This window comes from Maniola jurtina, chromosome 12 (genome assembly GCF_905333055.1).
Source record: "Maniola jurtina chromosome 12, ilManJurt1.1, whole genome shotgun sequence".
NCBI lineage: Eukaryota > Metazoa > Arthropoda > Insecta > Lepidoptera > Nymphalidae > Maniola > Maniola jurtina.
In genome coordinates this window covers 7,026,286-7,046,004 of record NC_060040.1, presented here as the reverse complement: position 1 = coordinate 7,046,004, position 19,719 = coordinate 7,026,286, and positions in this window count along the sequence as shown.

Genomic DNA, 19,719 nt, shown 5'->3' with positions numbered 1-19,719 from the left:
GTGTTAGTTGTTATATTATTTTAAACTATCTAATGCCCGCCATTTAGGTTTTTTACTGATGGGATTTATAAAATTTTTTTCTTTAGTGTACGACTATTGGTACTCAAGAAATATTTTCTCCAAATTCCACCTCCACCTGTCCACCTGTTCAGCCTTGCGAAGTCTGTCTAATCTGCGATTTAATTAATTACCAAACTTACTTAAAATGAACCCCACTAAGAAAAGATTTCGAGATTAAAAAACGCAAATCCATGCGGATGATATCAAGGCACCTAATAATTAAACTAAGCTCTACCAAGGCTCTACCATAATTTATTATGATTTCTAAGTTGTAAACTTTAATTTGATATTTTCGTAAATAACGTAAAAAACAAAGTAGGTACTTACTTGAGTTTGAAAAAGCTCGATTAATTTCATAAAAGTATGTTTTTTTAAAACGTTAAAACCTTGCTAAAACATTTAGGATTTGTTAACAGATCCAACACATTGCATCGTATTCTCGTCTCGACCCGTCCGCGTCCCAAAAGGGTAACACAAATATGTATTACTACCTCTTTCAAACGACATAAATAAAATAGCAGGAGGCTTGGCAAGCATTTTACGCAAACAACCGCTGCATTCATTCAATTAAGTCGAGGACTGTTAAATTTTTTTCACAACAACTTGACATGTAACAAGGGAAATCACTCCTAAACTTTTATATCCATTTGCCTTGTACTGAACATATTTTTATTTTATTAATGTTTTGCACTGAATCCGTAAACGGTACTTTGAAATGTTCAATTATTTTTATGAAATGTTCATGATAGTGATAACTACACTAACGAAAAGAAAAATTTGGTCAAGTGCGAGTTGATTCGCACGCGAAGGGTTCCGTACCATCGTACAAAAAATACACTTTTTATTTTTTTTCATGTCAGCCTTAACGAAATTTTTATGATTTGTTGTTATAACAGTAGTAGAAATAATACACATTCTGTGCAACTCTCCACCTATTAAGGTTCGAGAGATACAGCCCGCTGGCAGACAGATGGGCGGATGGATGGATGAACGGAACGGATGGAAGGACAGCCCGGACGCTTTGCAATAGGGTCCCGTTGGCACTCTTAGGGTATGGAACCCTAAAAAGCAAGAATTAATATTAATAATAACATAATATTTCTAAGATTTACCTTACGACTGAAAAAAGTTAAGTTTTGTATTATTTTTTATATTCTGTTTTTTTTTTTGGTTCCTTGCATACATTTTACTCAATATTATAATATTCTGAAGGTTTACAGCTTCATTTAGACGCAATAAAAGCTCGCGTAAAAGACTTATTGCTTCTAAAGATAGAACTGTAAACGCAAGCATTATAATAAAAAAGCAATATTTGTAGAGAGTACGAATAAAATTTAATTTAAGATTGCAGTAAAACAAAATGTAGGCATGCCAAAACATAAAATAGGCGTAAAAACAAAATAAAAAATACCCATTTTATAAATAAAACACATTAGTTTTTGTTCATTAAAGTATCTAATAGGTAAGTTTGATTCCAATATTTATTGATTTAGATGATTAGAAAAAACCAATTTCTTCAACGCAAAAAGTCGACGTGGTTGGAATTAAACGTCTTATAAGATTAACGATGTCGCGCATTTAAACGATCTTTTCTCACCCAACTTGTGATAGATTGTTTTTAGGATTTACAAGCTTTGTTTTATTAAGAAATATTAACCACAGTTAACTTATAGATGAATGCTTAGACAAGTCGTCAAGCGTCTGCAAGTAGGTACGAAGAAATCGATTTGAAGTATGTGTGATTTGATGTCATTTGATAGTTTTACTTGGAAAGTTTTCCGGGAGTTTTGAATTAGTGATAATATTATAGATTTCACCTCCGCTGCCATCCTCCGCTGGTTAATCTATGTAAAATTAATTTAAGTATATGGGTATAGTCATACCACATAGATTAAATATATTATTCATACTTTTTCTGATATAATTGGGAAAATCCGAGGAAAAGCTTAAGTTATCCAAAGCAAATAACTTGAAGCAAAAGTATAATATCGCAATTTCATCGTCAAGTCACGTCCGATTCATTTGCTTTCCTTTATATAGAGTTATTTTTGTATATCTTTCATGGTTCACTGATTCTGCCGGGGTACAAGACGCAGGAGTTTGATAATTAAGAATAATTGACTTGGGAAAGTAATGAGAAGTCAATTATGTAATACATGGCACAAACATTGCTCCGTTAATTTTCTCTGATGCTATATAGGGAAAATGAATGATGCTATACGAGCTCTCGATGGACGCTGATATGTTAATAATTTTTATTTGAACATAAGTAACTAGTTTAGTATTAAACTTTTGTTTTATTGAATTATTAAAATTTTCATGCCAAAGGTCGGCCTTGACTTATTAATCGGTTCCTATGTGTTTATCACCCAAAGCAAAAGTTTTACCAAACGTGTCTTTGGGCCCATCTAGAAGGTCTTAAATTCGTAATCCAAGGCCGAAACTCGATTTCGCCAATTTGGCTTTGGACTAAGTAAATTTTAATCCTGAATTATGAATTTGACATTAAATTAAACAATATTTGGGATTTTTAAGTTTATCATTAAAAAGGCAAATCGGGCATCCACCTGGCGCTGCCAACCTCCCAAGAGTTAGAGCTTGTTTAGCCCAAAAGCTAAGCCTGGTCATCCTGCGAGGTAAAAGGTTAAGTTTTTAGAAGAATTTCTTCTTAGAATTTCTTGATGTGCCTTTTTAGCTTGTTGGGTCACTTATTACTGATTCAATTAAACTCAGACTTCACCGTAGATCATGTATTTAATTTACATAGCAACAACAGAGCTTATCTACTTATAAACTATGTACATGACCAACCGAGTTGGTAGGCGCCAACCAACTGCCCGACTCTGCCGCGCGCAGGCGGCTCATTCCATTTTACTTACATCAGCCCTTTTAGTCCCCCACAAGCTCGTACAAAACAGGAAATTTTCACTGATATGTACCGAAAATATTTTAATTGGGGGTGAACCAATTGTAAACATCTCCACCGAGAATCCGCTCCGGATGCTGCAAGGGGTGAGTTTAGTCTTAATGAGATATTAACGTTAGCTTTAGCGGAAGTTCACTTCCCTCGCGCTTGTTTGTTGCGGGCAGAAGCCTGAGAACATTATGCTATATTAATGCATTCGCTAGGTAGATACTCGTGCAGTGGTAAATTTTGGAGGAAAAATATATAAAGGTAAGTAGGTATATATTTTTATCTATACATATAATAAAATTGTAGAAAAGTGGTGTCTGTACAATGGAAATATATTAAAAAAAAGTAGCAGGGGTTGTTATTATATCGATGCCGAACCCGAAATTGTAATTAATTTTTTTTTGTCTGTTTGTCTGTTTGTCTGTGTGTTTGTGCACGCTAATATCAGAAACGGCTTATTCGATTTAGATACGGTTTTCACTAATATATTGTAGTAAGTTTCACTTAACATTTAGTGTTTATTTCATGTCAATCGGTTCATAAATAAAAAAAGTTATGTCAATTTAAAGAATCACGGCGAACATTTTTAACGTACAGAGTATATGCTGCCCGAAAAGTCACTATTCCACGCGAACGAAGTCGCGGGCACAGCTAGTTAAGAATACCTATTAGCCATGCTAATCATAACTAATACTCCCCTTTCTCCTCCAATTAAGCGTAAAGTTGTGCCAGGAGTGGGTACGACAATAGTGCAACAGGTGGGGTTTGAACCGCCGACCTTTCGGAATTCAGTTCGCTCCTCAACCGTTGAGCTATCGAGGCTTTACATTCTTCTAATAATATTATAGTTATAAAAGGAAAAATATACAAACTACTTAATAATAGGTAGGTTTTTATTTTAGGAACGGTCAGTCCTATGGTCTTTCATTTGCGCAAGGAATAATGTGGTTGATTTCCAAGAAAATCAAAACTGCACTGAAAGATTTTCAAAAAATGTGGTGAGGAATCTGAAAACGACTTTATTATATCGATAACTAGCGGACTAGCTCTGGTTTTGCACTGGCGGAATTGCTTATTTTATAAGTCCATAAAATCGGATATTTTAGTAATCAAACTGGGTTTTCATAAGGTAAATAAGTGAGTAAAGTTTTCAATTCACCTGAAATACGCTGATACCGGAATCAAAAGGCCAGCTTTACCCTTAACATGGAAGGGAAATATTAAATAAACGTACCAGCACCTGCCCCTGTTTTTGTAAGTGAATGAAGCGTATGTGAAAAGCTTTTTGATTTTGAAAATGAATTTTAAAATTGCTTTTACAAATATTAGTTTCATACAGTGTAGGTAATATTTTAAGAGAAAAATCAATCTGTACCCTCTGTACCTAGATCAAGCATGTTGCATGAGTAAATAATATATGGGTAATATCTAGGTACTTGCTCGTTATATTTTTTATAGAAAACTATATTAGTACCTATGTACCTACACGATTCTATTTAGTATCTACATTCTTCATTCTCATCTTTATTAAGTAGGTACAATATTACACAAAAACATAAAATAGATAAGAACATAAAAATTTCAATAGCTCTAGAACGAATTTTACTAAACAAATAAAACTTTCAAGATTTACCTATTACTAAAGAAAATAATATATACAATAAACGTAAAAGCTGGTAAATTTTTTAGTTAAAAATACTACCGAAAAACCATGGATGTGTAGTTTATCATCATTTATGCTAACTAGCACCTACTTAGATTAAATCAGAATTGCGAAACCATAGAAGTAGATATTGGTTATAGCAGCTTACCTCAAAGTTCATTCATTTATTGACCCCAATTACAATAAATCTTCTTAATAAGTTTTTTTAAATCGCGTAGGAACTTTTAGACTTTCAAGGACAAAATGAAGCCTATATTCGTCTCCGGAATGCAAGTTATCACAATTGTAAATTAAAAATTTATGGCACCTCCGACAAGTGAAGGTTATCTACAGTAACTAGAAAAGAGCTGATAACTTTCAACCGGCTGAACCGATTTTCTTGGATTATAGCTAAGAACACTCTCGATCAAGCCACCATTCAAACAAAAAAAAAAAACTAAATTAAAATCGGTTCATTAGTATAGGAGCTACGATGCCACAAACAGATACACAGATACACACGTCAAACTTATAACACCCCTCTTTTTGGGTCGGGGGTTAAAAAAGACGATGCCCGCCACTTTTTTAGTGTTTTGGTGTGATAAAGGTTTTTTTAAAATTCCTTAGGAACTCCTCGATTTTCCTGGATAACACGAAGCCTATGTCCGTCCACGGAAAGCAAGCAGTCTATGTAACAATTTCGTCAAAATCGGTTTGCCGGATGGACCATGAAAAGCTAGCAGACAGAAACTGTCGCATTTATAATATTAATACACATATATTGTGTATATGTCTGATTATAATATATGTAGGTCTGTCTGGATTTTGTCTTTAACCTCGACTAAACAAATGCATATCTTATTAAGATAATTATATGCATATATTATTAAGATAATTATTATTATTCGATACCTAAATGAAACTCCTTTTTAGTTGAAAATGGTCTATTCTAAGGCGGTCAGTAAATATTCCCTCATTGCCCAACTAACATATTTAGTGGAGTTTCAGAATACAAATTTTAACGTCCCCGTTGTTTCTTATTATTCGATACCTAAATGAAACTCCTTTTTAGTTGAAAATAGTCTATTCTAAGGCGGTCAGTAAATATTCCCTCATTGTCCAACTAACATATTTAGTGGAGTTTCAGAATACAAATTTTAACCTCCCCGTTGTTTCTTAGTTCTTGTTGTGAAGTCGTTGTTTTAATTAGGTCTTTTCAGTTCAAATCCAGTTTGAAATAAATTACTTACCTTAAATAATAAACCTGTTCATATTATATTATTGTGATCATTATTTTCTTGATAGAAACTTGTTGGATTTTATTAAAAGTGTCAAATCAGTCTCCGAGAAAATACCGTACTTGAAATTTAGGCGATTCATAATTCCATGAATGTTTCTACATTTCTATTCGGATTAGAATTTCAACCGGACTTTTATAATCTTTTATACAACAACTCTTAAAAGTTGTTAATTACATTCACAGAACGTAGGTATAAAAAGATAAAAATAAGTTTAATAAAAAGTTATGTCCATCGCAACGAGATTTCAGAGCTCTCTAGTACATTGGAGTGTTCTTCGCTCCATAATTTATTTTGCTGTCGTCTACCAAAAATTCATAATTAAGCAGCCTTGAGAATAATAGATAACAGCGGAAGTGATGAAATAATGAATCAGAATATATTTTGAATTTATTTGTGTATTTTACCACATCAGACACCAGTCCAACGTATTTAAAAATATACCTACTAATGTTTTTCTTAATTAAGTACTACTATTGTTTTGTTAATTTTGGGATGACTTATTCCAGTGGGACTTTTGTGTATATATAACACCTTCAAGTTTTGAACTTGAAGGAACTATCCTGCACCGAGTAGGTATAGCGATATAGTTTCATACGAAAAGGTACTAAAATCTTACATTCAAAGCACAAACTAAACACTTGTGAGCAACGTTGTAAGCTTTGCAACAAAACAAAAAACCGGTCAAGTGCGAGTTGGACTCGCATACGAAGGGTTCTGTACAAGATAAATACCAACATACATAAATACCAAGATAAAAACCAGCTAACACTTTTATATACTTAGAACACTGCAAATTAATGATCGCCTGCGCTATCTACATGTACCCTAATATTTTTTTTTCTTTACTAATTGTGCTATAATACCAGCCTTTTTACCAAATTTCCTGATTCTACGTCAACGGGAAGTAGATACCCTTTAGGTTTCTTAACAGACGACAGACAGCAAAGTGATCCTATAAGGGTTCCTTTTTCCTTTTGAGATACGGAACCATAAAAACGAGTTAAAGTTTATTTTAAAGTTGAATAACTGCACAAGGAACACGGAAATGAAGCCAATTTCCACGTAGTCGTTTGTATAAGAGCAATTCTTTGTAATATGGAACCAGCCTATTATTTCACAAAACGCTTTCAGATGGTTGGCTTCAGAAGGAATCTAATTTGATTTGTCGCTAAACAAAACCCTTGATCGAGCTTTGATCCTATCTCGTACATCCGGTGTTAGGTATTTCGGGCTTTTGTTCGACTGATTGCGTTATTTAAGGTTTCTATTGTAGTAGGTACGTATTTTTCACAGAAAATGTTAGGTATGTTGGTCGGTATGTTTTTTTACACATATCAAAATGCCACTGGAAGGTGCTGTAGGTCACACTGAGGGTGGAAAGCGCTAATTCAGAAGAGTTTTATATGTGCTTGTAAAGTATGACTATAGATTTTATCAAAATGAAAACATAAAACTATAATAAACTTTCCTGATTTAAGGAGCCTTATATTTTTACTTGGTTAGTACTTCACTGTATTCACTGTAAACATTTTCTTGAATCAGTTCAGGGCACTCACCTCACTTTTGTGCTTGAAAGAAGCTACATTAGATGATATTTTTCGTAAAATGTTTATTCCACCCAATTCGCAAGACCGATGAATAAATAATTAATTTAAACAAATAACTCGCCAGCTTAGCTCGACTTAGACTTTTTCTTCACAGTTTTATCTCCACGTCATGGGGCTAGTGACCCCCACCAAAACATCCAAGCCGATTAGAATTAGAAAGCACTAAGACAAGACTAAGACAAGACCAAGACACGATCAAGACAAGACCAAGACACGATCAAGACAAGACCAAGATACGAGCAAGACAAGACCAATTATACAAGTCCTGCGAACCTGGAAGAGTATGTTATGAAGTCTACAGTTCGACGTATATCGTGGGTAGGTAAAATTTTATTGGTCGTTTATTTTTATTACAATTTATTTCAAGTAATATACGAAGTAATACATACGATCATTTTAACTCTAATATCCCACTAGAAAATAAAGCAATAAAACTTTACTAAGTAAACATACATACAATGGCACACTATCTATACAATATAATGGAGTTAAAGTCCAGATTTACAAAGAAATAATTTAATACGGTGCATGCGAATATTTTAAATGGACCCCTTTCCTGTTTATAAAGGAGAGGTTGTGAGGGCAGATTTAATATTTGATGAGATATTCTGTTTCAGATAATCCAAGCTTCAATGCAAGTACTTACCCCTGATTTCGAGTAAGTATATTATAAATGGTAGGTAAGAGATATATCAAATAAACGGTAAGTGTATTGCTAAAATATTAAAAAAAAACTTTTTTTAGTGAGTAATACACTATAAATTTGCCATATTTTAATGTTTTCGTAGTTCAGTTTGTCAGGGAAAAAACAATTTATTCTTATGTTGCTATAGAATATAATATGTGATTACTACTTCTGATATATTGAATATAAAAGAGAGCCTGTGCTTTTTCTCTCTATACTTATTTTGGCACGATGCAAGCCATAGTGTTGTCATTCTACGCGATAGAGCTGATTAAGTATTATAAAGAACTACAAGGCGTTGCGCAAAATGGGGCAAAAAGGATAAAATCCCTCTCTGCTATACTAATTATGATTATGAAGAGACTGACGAGGGTCTCACGACACTTATTAGGCACAAATTAAGCCCATCTCTCGTCACTTTGATGTCCACCCGTCTTACTGAAATAGGATGTTTTGCACGTCTTGGGAGTAGGAATACTAAGTATTTAGCGTAATTTAATTAACAATTTCGCCTAAAATACCCTACTACATCAGGATTAGTTACTTAGTATACATATAATATTATTTTGTTTCCTCCTGCATATAAAAAACTACTGGAATTTAATAAATGAAATATCGTTGGCTTTGTTACGTTATACCTACTCATAAGTGACCATGAGACCACAAAAAATAAATGGCGAATATGAAAATATAAAAAGAAACCGTCAAGAAACGAAAATAGAGTTTAAACAAATGATTTGATGGGACACAGCTAATAGGTATATTACGAAAATAATGTAATATAAATCGTACATATAATAATATAATATCTATGTTAAATTTATCAGTATCAAGCCGAGTTTAACTTTACCTTTTGATAGTATGATCATTAAAAAATGTTAGTCACATTTCCTAGACTCAATTAATGTAAGTATACTTAAATAATAAAAAATCTATCAATGGGCATAGCCAATAGGTTGGATAAAATATACTTAAGTATTATGTGGAAGTCGTGCGCCAGTGATAAGTATATAATTATTTAGTATAACATTTAAATATGTATTCTAAAGAATAGCTAATAGTTCAAAGCGGATTTTTGCTCAAACACTTAGTATTGCTAAAAAGCCCACACCTAAATCGTTTTCAGAATATGCATTACGATTTCAATGAAAATCCTTTTCCCAAGAGCCTCAATACTACTATGTACAAATATACTTCTGAGAACATTTTAGATTCACTTTGTAGGAGAGGGTATGTTTACATATCAGAAATTGAATTTGTCAAAATATGTTCCTCGTCGTATAAGAACCGCCTTTTATATAAACGACTTATGAAAAGGTGTCTCAATTTATATAATAATAATTTTATTTTCACGTGACATTGGTGAACCGCGTTATACTGATGTGGCACTACTAAAGGCCGATTTACACCAATCGCGTGCACGTGACACGTGCTTAGTGACGCGCGTAAACCCCTAACACACCGGGTTACGCATACATCCACGCTTTACGCACGCGGTGTGCCATGTTTCATACAGTTCCATACATTACAACGCAATGGTACGCGCTACGTCTACGTTTACGCAGCCTGTGTGAACGAGCTATAAAGGTCATGAAGTAAAATAAAGAGAAGAATATGTATTCAGTAGAGGACAAGATTTCATCTATGGAGCCTTTAGCAACTCCGTTTTACTTATCCTTATTTATTTCAAAATGTTTTTTTTGATTTAACGAATAATTCATAGAGCATCAGTTCCTTATGTAGAATTGCGAGCATAGAGTTACCTTCTTTCTTCCTGCGTTGTTTCTTCAATTTAAAAGATCGTGGCTTCCCTTAGATGCAATCTTTGCTACGATGTTCTTCGATTACTCTCTATTTCCTGCCGCGTAGATAGGTATGTCGACCTTACACTATAGAGTCACATATAGATTACACAAATTGTTATAAACAAAACACAAACAATCAGTAAAAAACAAAAATCTAAACAATAACGCAGTGAACGAATTCAATCTGCGTATATTTGATTCCAACTGATTCGATTTGCTGCTCCATTTGATTGCGCACAAGTTGAATTCATATTTGATGTTCAATACAGTATTGGAGACCACTTTGGAAATCGAAATTCATATAGTTTGTTCTGTCGTCGAGACTTTGATTCTTAAAAATAGTATATTTACTTCAATTGTTCTACTATTAACTTATCATTATAGAGAACTCTCAGGCCATTCTCAGGCATGCAGGTTGCCTCACGATGTTTTCCTTCACCGTTAAAACTAGTAATATTTAATTACTTAAAACCTTCTTACATAGTTGCAGATTGTATACAAAAAAACAATCCTCAAAGTTGAAAATTTTAGCATGTTAATTGTAATGTATATACTTATATTCCTAATTCTAAAATACCTTGTATCTGAGAATATTTATATGTCAATTTGTTCTACATTGGGCCATGAACAAGCAAATGCGCTTTAAACCCTCGTTTTTTTACCACTCTATTACTCTCTCTAGTCTGTTTGGAACAGCTTAGATGTTTTTCCGATAGAAAACTAAATTCAAAGAATAATGAGAAAGTCACAAGGTCACTAGTTTTGTTAGTTTGGGGACTTTAACTACTATTATTTCATTTGCTCATTAAAGTAAGAAAGGCGTCTTTAAGATTTTAGTATGTTCTAAATTCTAATTCATTTAATAGAACAGACTCCAATGAGTTACATACGGAGTTGTACAAAAATTGCAGATCTGAATATTTTAATAACGCAACTCGAACGAATGGGAGTCTGGTCTATGAGTTATATCACCTAGAGCAATTTTCCACTAATGACCATTTTCAAACGTTGTCTATCAAAACGTCAGGAAATAAAGGTGGCTCATACAATGCCATTTGGAATAAACAATATGGACCAACATGAGTCCCAAAACAGTACTTCGGCGTTTTGTGTAAGCCCTATACGTTATGCAGGGATTAACATGGAAATGGCCTTCTAAATGCCTATACAAATTTAAAATATATTGTCAATATGTGGTGAATTCAAATTGCCCAATTTAATTTCCTAAACCTCCGTTCCCAGTGTAACGAAAAATGAAAATATGCTGTGGAAAATATTTTTATGGACAGGCCTTTTTAAACGATTTCATATTTCAAGTGCTTACCACTGCAATATAATTTGACTGTACTTTTATTGAACGTTCAAAAATTGCATGTACAAATATTCCGTACAAATATAAAACGATATTTTCCTTGTTCCTTGAAATATAATTCGTTTGACCTTTGCTTAACATTTGGAAAATTACTTCAATATTATTACTTTGTTGTTGTTACAAGGAATTTTATTACATTAAATTATTTAGAGTTCTATACTCCGCTTATTAACGCTACCAATTTCAGATACCTAGATACTTAGATAGGTAGAGTAGGTACTTTCGGAAATCAATTTTAAATATCTACAAAATATTGATTTTATAATACCTTTTATAAGCAGGACAAATTATTATTTATTGGAAACCGCGTTCGCGCCATTTTTCAATAGTGACATCGCTATAACGTCATTAGCAGGCGTAAATTAGGACATTCAAAAAAAGGCAATAACTTTTCTCACTTAGTCCTAAACTCCTAACTTCGATTACAATGCGTACTTTGAAGTGAAATGTATTTTGTGATCTACGTTCGCCGTTCGGATTATTTTATTATATATAATTAGTTATGTGAATTTATTTTAATTAAACATTTTAATCATTAGCGTTCTCCGTTGACGGTGCAATTTAAGATTCACAAAATAGCTGCTGTTAATCAAAGAGGAATCCTACTACGTCTAGAATAGAATCAGTAGTTCCTCCCTTTACTTTATTCGCTCGATTGGAAATGTTTCGAATCTATCTGTGACTACAATGGGGAAACATTCTGTATTGTCTTGTTACAAAGGCAGGATGAGGTATTCTGAGATTGTGTGAAAGCCGTGTAAATGAAGATCGTCATCTGGAGCTCGGGATTCGTGATATGGGTGCGACATTTGACATTTAGATGAGTTGCACGTATAGCTAGCTTTTCCCCTACGTATACCAATCAAGTTGTGTGTAACTTATTATCGTTACAGCTGGTGTACTCGTATGTGTTCGTGTTAAGTTGGTGTTAAGCTTGTCATACTCGGGACAGATAATAATAGGTGTATTAACTTCTAACTTGCACGTAATCAATAGCGTTCAATAGCGTGCGAGATTGTATGGAATGCTATCCTCAAGTAATGCACCAATGGCATGACTAGGGTTAACTAGAGGTTAACTCTCGGTTTGATCCTGAATCGACGGTATGTGAAATATTAGGCTATGGGTGACGTGAAAAAAAAATGGGCAATTCATAGGCTACCTAGCGTCAAATATAGGAACATTTGACGCCTGCCAGTGACGTCGAAACCTCGACGTTTTGTTGCAGGTTCTCTAACTGTCGTGAACTGTGGCATGACTTTTAAGATCATGGAGGAGACAGGATGCTGACTCTGATAGCAAGTTTTTACATTATTTGTGTTATTTTCTAACATGAGTAATAAGAAAAGGATAGACAAACTTATTTGAGTTTAGAACTGTCAAATCTTGTAACTTTAGGTAGGTAACTAGTAAAAGTTACCAAATGTTTTTATTCTGTGCTATAGGTATCATGCTTTAGCATGGCGTTTGCTGGTTAGCAATAAAATTTTAAATCCGCCTTTTTGACATCAATTAAAAAAAACATGCAGAAATACTAAATTTAGTTTATAGAAAGACATCAGAATCTACGCCACATCAGCTCATTTGAACGACATTTCTTTATTACTTGGCTGAAGTACTTATATGTATAAAACTCAGTCCATTCAAATCATCCGTTCAACGAGAAGATTTACATTTATATGTATACACGTTGTATAAAGCAATAGAGCTAATATATATCTACCTACCTACTCACCTGAAACGATTCATTGAATTACAGCTTAGGTACTTAGTCACTCCTAACTTCAACGCTAATCGGGCAGACGAATTGAATTTCAAATAGCGTAGCTGCTTCAATTGTAATGTAAAAGTTAACATAATACCTACCTAGACAGTAATATAATATTATAAGTCAATGATAACTAGGTAAAAATAATACCGCTTTTTTATGGAGGCCCTGGAGCCATGGAGTCTTAGAGCTAAAAAAAATCATAAGGGACATTTCAAAACATTTAATTGCCTCATCTGGTGTTTTTTTTGCACCAATCAGCCTGGCTGTTCAGTGCGGATGCAGCCAGTATTCTTGGCACCATTCCAAGCTGGTATGATTTGCGTCGTAACTGGATTAAGCTAGCTCTTCAATGGGAAATCATACAGAAAACTTGCTGCAACTGTTTATAATGTGCAAGTCATTTTCCAGAGCTGACTAATGCAAGTTCTATCGCTGATAGGGTCTGGAAACCTACCACATTATATTTATGCCGCAATGATGGATATTATATTTTGTATAGGATGCGATCGGAGTTCTCGTAGCTTTCGTTTTAAGTTCACATCACACACAGTCCAATGTCAATAACCATTTGCCTTATCTTGAAGTTTTAATGATTTAGAATTTTTTCAAACCCGCAAAATTCGGGTCTATGCCCCACCTACGACGCGGCATTGACTTCGAGTACTTTAAGTGCGGAAACCAGCCCAGAGAGAAGAAGAAGACTTCGAGTGCCCTATTTATTTACGTAACCTTCGTTGACCTAGAGGTCAACGAAGTCAGTCAGTTACTTGCAATATTTTATAAAATTTTAAAAATAAGTACCTACCAAGAGGATTAAAAAAAATTTTTTTGTGGTACCTTATCAATAATAATGTACTATCACCTTGTATTTAAGGACTAGGTGACAGACCTCACTTCCTATTATATTTATGTAGGGTAGAACAAAACAATCGTATTTACTCGTAGTTCATACGACAAATCACAAGGAAACAATACAACAATAACTACACACGTGGAAACATTTAACTCTAGATTGACACAGCTTCGAGCCATGCAAAGCTGCTGGCGAAGCTTTGTGCATTCGGCATTACCAAGTAACAGTCAGCTTCATTCAGAAACTTCGCTCTATTGTGCACTACGACGTTCGACGGGCAAAACTAAATTCGCCGTCACTTTGTAAGCTTATATAGTTAAGCCGAGTGTAACTGACTCCGAAATAATTTGAAACTACACTAAAACCCGGACAGTGGCAAGTAGTTCTTATACACACACAGCACTTTGTAATAAAAACCCTGAAAGAACTCCTTACCGCGAACCATGTTGGCAGGTTCTCTATTTCAAGTTAATATTTTATAAGACCCACTTCGCAGCGTAAGCCAGTAAAGGAATCTTGATCATTTAATGTTTTTCAATAAGTCACAGATTTAAATCTTTGAATATTAATAAGTCAAAAAAATAATCTATTTATTTATTTATTTATTTGTACCAGAAAGTTGTAACAATATAAATAAAAGGAAAGAAAAAGTGGACAGGGAAGCACTTATCTCTATAAGAGATCTCTACCAGTGACCCTGATTATAATTGCAGTGATAATGATTCATATTGCCGTATTTTTTTTAGGGGTTCGTCTGAGATTTTTTTTCAAAAGTTCAATACATCTCTGTGTAAGGGTTTCTATAAACTTCAACTATTCAAATTAAATTACAGTTATATTATTTTGCCCCTATGTATTATAACCGTTTGCTATTGTTTATTTTGCAACTAACAAGTTATAGGTGTGCCTACTTCACAGAGTTCATGACTTTAGTGGAATTTAAATGGATAAAAGATGCATGTTTCCTGCAAATTATTGTATGCATTCATTATCTTCCTAAGAATAATGGCACCATGATTAATTCCAAACTATATGGGGGTTTTACAAGATAAGACCTAAAAATGGCAATCTATTTTATTATTTCTTATACAATTATGCAACACTAAAATCATTGCAATTCCGCGTACCCCTATATTGCAGATATTATGCAAGTGAATCTGAAATTAAAATTCAAGTGTGATTCCGACCAAAGAAAATCTTACATCGATATAATTAGAATCTAGTACAGATTTGTAGTATACTGGTTTTAGATTTCTTGTACAATGGTGCGGAACCCTACGTCTACGAGTCCAACTCGCACTTCACCTGTTATTTTAAGACTTGTGACGAATCAATAGAAACAATGTAGGTAGATGTACGTTAGCTAAATGAAATACTAAAATATGAAAAACCTATCTACTTACAAAATAAATTTTTGCATTTGATATGGTCATTCTGTTAAAATAAAAAACAAATAATTTATGGTTGGGCTTACTTAATAATATTGTTCAACCCTAATAAAAATAAAAATAGTAGGTATATCAAAGAGATCGAACTCAATGATCTGAGATCGGAAAACCCTGCACGGTTCTTTGATGAAAAACTCGTTTGTTAACGACCTATACGGCTATACGTAAGTCATATTAATATTTGTGGGATAATAACCGGTCTGATGTCCAAAAAAATAATAATTTGTAGGGATCAAAGACCGGCGGGTATTTTATAAAGAAAAACAGCGCGTAGGTACCTATCTACTTTTATCGTCCTATTTGATGCCGTAAAAATACTACTAGGGAGAAAGACAGAAAGCGTATTGGCTACGAAATAGGAGGCTTGCACTATAGAGAGTGCAAATAGATACAGCAATTAAAATAATAATCGGCCAAGTGCGAGTCAGACTCGCGCACCGATGGTTCCGTACTACGATTGTATTTTTTTGAGTTTTGCGTGTTATGCCTAAAAATTAATAAAAATCGTTTTATACAGGAAACCGTCTTTTATATAATATCCCCATTTGGTATATTAATCATACTTTGAAAGTTGAAAACACTAATTATTTAATAATACATGAACACATTTTAATTTTTTTGTGATGTAACCACAAATTCACGGTTTTCGGATTTTCCCCTGAAGTGTGCTAAAACCTACTACCTACTGATTCTAGGTCAACGGGAAGTACCCTATAGGTTTCTTGAAAGACACGACAGACATACAGACAGACAACGAAGTGATCCTATAAGGGTTCCTTTTTCCTTTTGAGGTACGCAACCCTAAAATATACTTTTTGCCGTAGGATTTACTTTTTGTATTATTTTGGTACTAAGTATGATAAATTATATGTATTATGATACCTATACCGAGGTCTTTGCCAGGGTTAGCAAGAGTCAACTTATTTTTGCCCATATAACTACCTGTTTAAATATTACAGAAAAAATGATTTACTTTATTAATTCGTAAGGTTATTAGTTAAAATATTATGTAGATAGCCTCTAGATTGTATAAAATATAAGACTCGCTACCTAAATTATTTACATTTAGCGTTCATAGAATAAAGCATTAGGTATATTATATGATTGTATCTACTGATTGGATATCAATCCCTTCAAAGTGATCAAATTTAATGATTTACGCACAGAAGGAAACTTTGCAAGTGTCTTTGATAGAATCTTGTTTGAAAGTACGTCAGTGTGATTAAAGCTTTGTGCGTAACAAACCTGTCTAAAATACCCAAACAATAAATAATTAATTACTTGGTAGATACCAGCAAATGTTTAAAAGTCTTCGTGGAATATTTTAAAATATCTGATTACCTATTTTATAATATCTACAGACCAGAATGTATGTGGTTTCAAAATCCCATTTATTACGAGAATTTTTCTTAGTTTGCTACCCAGCGCTCTCCATACAAGCATCTACAGACGTTGACATTTTGTGGACGCGTTCAAGAAACTAATATCTGTATGTGCGTGCAGTGTACAGATCTCTATAGAATATCTGGTTTTAAGGTCGATTCACACCAATTGCGTACATTACGCGCGTAAACCCCTAACACACCGAGTTACGCATACGTCCACGCTTTATGCAAGCGGTGAGCCATATTTCATACAGTTCCATACATAACAACGCAATCGTATGCGCTACGTCTACGTTTACGCAACGCTTACGCAGCCTGTGTGAACGAGCTATTAAAGTCATACGCTTTTACAGATTTGTATGTTAACCCTTGAGCCCGTGTAATTTTGAAACTACTTAAATATTTTAATGGAAATCTAGCAAAGATGTTAGTTTCTAGAACGTATTGAAGAAATAAATTGAGTTTGATTGGTTACTATGTAAGCGCATGCGTTCAAATTGAAAGCGTACGATCACTGATGTAGGTACCCTACGTTCGACCCATCACGCATTCAATTTAAAGGCAAACGAAAAACGACAAGAAGCCAAAAAGCGTGACTGTTGAGATTGTGTGAAAAACCTGCAAATAAAGTTAGTCGACCGGAGCTTACAACTCTTGATATGGGTGTGACATTATAACTTTGTAGTGTATAATCCAGGCATTCGTCGAAGCGTTTAGGTCAAATACAAGTAGACATACGAATATTTTCTTAGATTTTTACCGATGATATAGTACCTACTGCTGAACCAACGACGTGAAGGCGGTGACCGGAGATAGGTGGGTGAATGCGGAGGGCCGTGTGTGGTGGTGTGCTCTTGGACGATGACCGATGATTCGTAATCTAACGTTACATAGGATAAAGCATTTGACCGCGAATTTATGCTGTGATGCGGCGCTTTATGGCGCTCTACCTTACAATATTATAATCTCAACGGAGACTTAAGCGGGAGGATTATTATTAAAATATATACAAGTGTGTGAAAATAAAAAGGTGCCTATATGTGTTTCAGGATTTTTGGCAATTCCACCTCATCGATTTTCAAAAATAGATCTCAAGCGAAGCTGGGGTGAATCAGCTAGGTATACATACAGCTTGCTTCTTAATTAAATCAAAACATGAAAATATCCATTCCTTACAAAATTCGTTCATGATTCTTGTGGAGCAGTGTTTTAATTTCCTAGTGAGATAAAATTTTGAAGAGAGGTTTCAGAGTGCTCTTAAGTTTGAGAGCTTTTGTTGAAACAAGTATGGAACGTAAAACTACTTGAAATTGGAACTTTCTTTTCATCACTTATAGACCTACTAGATGATGCCCACAACATCATTTTGTTGGTTTTAGATTTTTTTCTTAAATTACTAGTCTATAAAAAATTGTTTATGTCTCTTTATAAGTCTTTAACTACAATATTATGCATGCCTAAATTACGTTGGAAAGCACAGCGGTGGAAGACTCCCTACTAGAATATAAGCATATGACATCAAAGATCGAGCAAGACCGTGGCATCTGGAAGTCCCTAAATAAGGTCTATGTTCAGTGGAGTCTAAATATTAAAAAAAAAACCCATAGATCTTTGTTGTCACAACACAGACTTCTTATAGCCATAGATATAATAGAAGTACGTGTAGGTCTAGTGTAAATTGCCAAAGTTCAAGCTTTGGCTATTTGCATATAATAGTAAGCCTTATTTGGAAAGTTAGCCGTATTGTGCGCGACATCGACGAACAGTCCAGGGCTAAATTCATCATAAAGCTATGTATAATATTTCCTAACTTCCAGCATTACTTGTAGTACAGTTAACACAATTTAAATGTTCAACTCAAATGTCTGATGATAAAAGGAAAAAAGTACTGATAATAATTAATTATACACCATACTTCTATTACAATATTATATTCTGGGCCTAGGTACCTATAGGTAAACTTAAAGATTATATCTATGAAAATTGTAATTTAATTCTAAATTATCTGATCTGTGGTAAGTTAAAGTAATACTAATGTGGTAAAAACCAGTACAGATATCTTACAAATGAATCACTATTAATGGAAATATTGTTCTCTTTATAAAAACCACTACGCATGTTAAGTGGTAGGTGGTATTATAATAATACATAGCACCTACATTAAAATGTACCCTGGGTACAATATTATAAATAACAAGAACATGATCTACACTACAATAACAGTCCGTAATATAGTGAAGTAAGTAAGAAAATCGTTCATAAAATTTTTAGCTACCTACATATTTACGATATTCTTACTGTACGTGGAATATTTTTATCCTAGGAAGGACAAGCACCTCTGAAGCAAAAGTCAATTTGACATTTTTTTTATAAGTTTTAGCATGGCATCACAAAATAAACAAGACTTTGAGTACGATAATATTGGCCTTTGTTTTGCTTTTATTTTTTACATTGACGTATTTAATTAAGTAGGTACATGTGCTTAAAACAAGCTTGGGGTTTTCACGTTGTATTTGCATTTAAATAATTAGTATTGTGGATACAGGTTAGATAGAATGTTTTGAGGTCTACTTTGACTTTCCAGTGCAAATATGATTCCCAAATAAGAACTCCCCGATTCTATTTTCTTGTCTGGATTTTTCTAAACTTCTTACCGTTATATTACTAAGTAGACATTCGTCTTTGATATGAGGTGTATCAGAAATGGCTGTGCATATGGGTAAAAAAACTAAATTAGGTACCTACAATAATATTACAATTGAATACGTTAGAGCTTATGAGACCAATAATAATTATATTGTAGGAAAATTTTCGCTGAGCTGGAATTTCACTCTCATTAACATTTAATATTATTGGTGAGGTACGAGTAGGTATAT